The sequence below is a fragment of the Gossypium hirsutum genome, chromosome D07 (assembly GCF_007990345.1).
Source record: "Gossypium hirsutum isolate 1008001.06 chromosome D07, Gossypium_hirsutum_v2.1, whole genome shotgun sequence".
NCBI classification, from domain to species: Eukaryota; Viridiplantae; Streptophyta; class Magnoliopsida; order Malvales; family Malvaceae; genus Gossypium; species Gossypium hirsutum.
This window is the reverse complement of record NC_053443.1, coordinates 59,048,395-59,053,296: the sequence shown is the minus strand read 5'-3', so window position 1 is coordinate 59,053,296 and position 4,902 is coordinate 59,048,395. Positions and strand designations below refer to the sequence as shown.

Sequence of the window (4,902 nt, the reverse complement as noted above, 5' to 3'; positions counted from 1 at the left end):
TTTGTTATGATTCCCCCTCTAAATTGTGTGAGAGTGGAAGAATTTAGTGTTACAGTCCCTAAATTGCAGTCAATCACACCTAGTTTTCTACTTCCATAACAGTTCTTCATGATGGAGAACACATTCCAATTCCTCTCAAATCAAGGTCTTTAGAAGGCTTAAATGCACAAAATCAATTCTTTCTAAAATCTTTTGGACAATAGCCAATCTCTGCATCAATTTTCTCTTGCGGATCCCAATAAGACTGTACATAGAATGATTCCAGTTTTAATATGATTAGTAAGATTATTAAGAGAGTCAATCATGTTACCTTTGAACCACCACTTCTCCTTGACAAAATCTGAGAAATTTGGGTGTTCAATCCAGCCAGCAATAAATCTGAAAGAACAACCTTTAAGCAAAATACCATTCGGCTTGAGAGAAAGAAGTAGAAGTCTATGGTCAGACTTGATTCTCAGAAGATGAGTGACGAAACAATAGAGAAAAGATCGTATCCATGCATCATTACCAATTGCTCTATCAAGTCTTCCAAAAAGCCCACCTCAATACCAAGTGAAAAAAGACCCCCTAAATCCTAAGTCCAGCAAAAAAGACTTCTCAATAAAATCATTAAAAAGATGAAAACCTTTCCCAGCTGTACGCTCTCCTTTCTTATCCCTAGAAGAAAGAAGGACATTAAAATCACTAATCACCATCCACAAGGTATTATCGATCAGAATAATGGAAGTGAGGCTTTCCCAAAGGAGATATATGTTTTGAGATATAGCAGTATAATGTATGTAATCATTTAAGAAGTATATTACATGTGACCAATCATCTAAAGATGATTGTTCTAATTTTCTTACAGCTTCTAATTGCTGGTATCGGGATCCCATTGATGGGTCTATTGCAGTTAATATGTTGCTTACTGCCTTTACAAAATTATTAGGATTTGCTACAAGTTGTATAAGTTTTTTTGTATTCATTCTCATATCTATTTTTAAAATTATCCCAAATTCTTTTGGCCATATTTCTTGAAGTAGTTTCCAAGTATTTATACATCTCCTCTAAGGTATGTTTAAGATTATGTTCTAAGCATTTTTTTTATCGTCATATTTTTCCATTGTTGTATTACTTCGGGCCATAGTTGTGGGCTATATTTTCCAAGATTTAGTAAGTAATCTTCTTCAAAAACAACTAAAGGTTGTCTTTGGCCTTTAACTTTGTATGGGTACTTAGGCTCTCTATAGTCTGAATAAAGCCTTGGTGGTATACTACCATAATTATATGTAGTTTTGGGGGGGGGGGGTTTAACAGGGTGTTATTACTAGTATTTGGTATGTTTGTTTTCATGAGCCTTGTTGTCGAGTCTATTAATTCTTTCGGGACTTTTTCTAGAAACTCTTCTATAGCGTTTTCTACAAAATTATTAGATTATGTTCTAATACATATTTGTTCTAATATTTCTTCATGTCTTACTCTGAATATTTCTATAACTTTATCTGGTCTTTTTTTTTAATATTGCTCTTTTTATATACTCTGTCCTTTCTTTTTCGTTGAGTGTTATGAAATATTCTAATCTTTTTTTTCATATTCTCTATAAGATTTAAAGAATTCTTTATGATTATAGAATTCTACATATCTTCTTATTTTTTCTTCATCTTGTTCATCATCTATTAGATCTATCCTACTAGCTCGTTATCTATTTCAAAGTTTGAATTTATACTTATAGCAGAAGCAAGGCATTCTATCAATATTGAATGTCAATGGTTATAGCCTGCAAATCTTATACTTATATATCCCTATTAAGTCTTGAAATATTTCTCCTTCTTAGGGGGTTAATTTTGGTTTTTGTACTTCAAATAATTTTTTTAAGTTCCAATTTTTTCCTGCTAGAAGCTCGGTTGAAAATTGTGGGGATTTTATGAATCTTACTCCTTTTGAGGCTATAGATTCTATGACCTCTTTTATTTCGTATTTATAATTAATATTAGTATTTTGAGTAGCTTTTCCAATAAATCCAAGGGTTATCATTAGGTTTTCCCTATTAATCAACCCATATCTTGAAGATATTGTTCTTAACTTTATCATGGAATCAGCCCATAAGAAGTACCATGATTGAAAACTCCTTATTGTATACTCTTTATGAAAGCAATTCATCCAACTGTTTTGTCCAATGACCTCGTCATGTGTGTGTTACCCTCATATGATATTCTTGATTCCTTTGAGTTAAATTTGTTCACTCAATACAATCATATTTATCTCATTGTCAACATCGTGTCTTCTTAATGATTAATATGATCATTGTCAATAAATGACTGTGATAAATTGTTCGTTCGAGAACTAGCAACCCGTGGTCACGTTCCATATTTATCAATCCACACAATTCCAATGAGATGATATCATTAACTCTTTAATTGAGTTATGAATTCCACTGTTGCTAGTAAAATCATGCCATACACAAGTCATGTACCCAACATACCGGCTATGGGCTCAATCATCTTTAGAGCATAGGCCTCCACTTATATCAAAGCACATAATTTGCATACGCATGGTCAATGACTAACTCAGAATTTAGGTAAATCACACCATGAACATCACAAGTGAATTAATTCACAAACAGATTCAGAATTAATTCATCCTGGTTCCAGTCCAATGTATCATTCTACCAATGAATACATCTATGTCTCTACTCGTGGATTCAACTACTTCGATAGCCAATACTAGTCATCTCCCCAATTGGAATTGTAGACGACATAATAATCCTTCTTAGTATTTAAATCAAATGCTCACTTTAATTAGTTTACAAGATTACGGACTCATTTAGATTATCTATTGAAGTAAGTTGTCTTTCTCGCAATGTAAACATTCTTTACAAAGCCACTTATCTTCAGTTTGAACTTTAGACAATCAATGAGCTAATATTTGATTGTCACAATTTCGCTATACATGCAAAATATAAAAGACATAAATACAAAAGACATAATAGTGAAATGTGAAATTAACTTTATTTATTTATTCATTGGTCAAATAAATAGAAAAAAATTACATGTTTACTACAATATGAGCATATTTCTCAAAAAATATAGTTAAGCAGATAGGTAGATGCAATTAAGAACTGATGGTTCAGTTAAAATGGATCCAAGCTATGCTGCTGCAGGGGGAACCTTGAGGATAACCATGGGGGTGGATAATTGGCTTTAGTCATCTGTTGGGAAAATGGTCAATACTTGAAGCTGAGCTATGGGGTATCTTGGATAGCCTGGCACTAGTGCAAGAGAAGCAAGGTAAAGTATTGATACAAACAGATAGCTTGGAAGCTATTAAAGCTATCCAAGACTTGGTTTTAACGTCTTCTAGGTCAACGCTTATCAAGTGGATCCATCATCTCCTAAATAATGTAGAAGACTGGGTAATCAAGTACATCCCTAGGGAAGAAAACATAGAAATTGATATAATGGCCAAAATAGCTTTTAATAATGAGAATAGGTTGCAATTGTTTACAGACAATCCTTTTGTTTTAGTTTTATTGGTTGTATTTTCTTCACACAAAGAAAAAGGTAAAGAAAGTCATGGCAATAGTTAGTAAGCTTATAAAAAAACAAATCACCACTAAACCAAAAATTTCTTAAAAGAACATAGAAATTTTAGTTTCCTCATATCAGAATGAATATAAGAGATATTTAATCACTCGATTATCAACATTAGCATGGTTTTAAAGTTTCAAGCTTCATTTGGAACATTTTTAACACCAACAAACATAAATATTAAAAATTAACATAGAGAAAAATTATACTTAATAGTATTTCATAACAAGTTTCTACTTAATAGAAAAATTCTACTAAAACCAAAAAATGCACTGAAAATTCATAACTATGTCAACATAATGTAAACACATTCACTTTTCACACACCACCTGGCCCCAAAACAAATCTGTATATATATACATATGTGGTAAAATGATCTAATACCATAGACAATGGACAACACGCGTGTGAATTGGAGAGAAATGTTAAAGTTAAATTCGAAGCATTTTATCCCCAAATAATTATCATACGGTGAACCTTCAATGCTCTCAAAGGTCGGAATTCCATAATTCAATCAATTCATTAGCGATGTTATGCTACTTAATTTCATTGATAACCTTTTCAAATCTTCTACTACAACTTTCAGCAACAAGGAAGAGAAACAAAAAAACCAAAAGAATGGACAATGCTCTTACTTAATAGAAGACAAAAATTTTTCTTTCCTGTTAAGGGTACAAGTAACTTTTCAGGATGCCCGAGGAGCACATTATGAAATGCAGAATACTTGGGTAGCACGTGTGTGATAAAAATATATGACTTTTGAATGTGCTTTGAATATGGATTGCATCATAAAAAATGTAATGAATACATGCATTCGTAAACGAATTTCGAAGCACGTATTCTCTTTCTCCTTACATAGTTTCCCTATAAAATGGGCTTACTTTCCATAACTCAGACACACATCAAACTACTAACAAACATCGAATAGTTGTGTTGCGAGTTGTGTGTACTTTTTTAGACAACCCTCTACTTATTTTTTTTTTGCAATTTTTCATCCAATTCGTAACCAAAATTGAAATGAGTTGATGAGTTAAATTAATTATTTACAACGATAGTAAAATTTGTAATACAGAGGTCGGGATGGTGTTTGTAGGATCGAAGTCCATGGAAATGGCATTCAGTACTACCATTCAATTGCGTGAGCTACGGACTAGAATCAGGAGGAAAGTTGGGGAATTGATCCGGGGAAGGATTTCGAAGTTGCAATACAGATATCTTGCTTCTGTTGACCGCTATAGGTATGAGCTATTTGATGTGACTAGCGATGTCCATCTCGAGATGGTCATATCATCGCTTTGCTCAAGCGAAAATGTTGTAATGGAGTTATAAGTCGAGT

The 4,902-nt window shown here is 32.6% G+C and overlaps 1 non-coding gene across 1 annotated transcript; it reads right to left on the bottom strand.

Annotated features, from left to right (window-relative positions):
* Nucleotides 1-3,628: 3,628 nt before the first annotated feature.
* Nucleotides 3,629-3,720, bottom strand: LOC121219740 (small nucleolar RNA snoR53Y). The gene has a single exon (XR_005916631.1). It is a non-coding gene; the product is annotated as a small nucleolar RNA snoR53Y (small nucleolar RNA).
* Nucleotides 3,721-4,902: the final 1,182 nt, after the last annotated feature.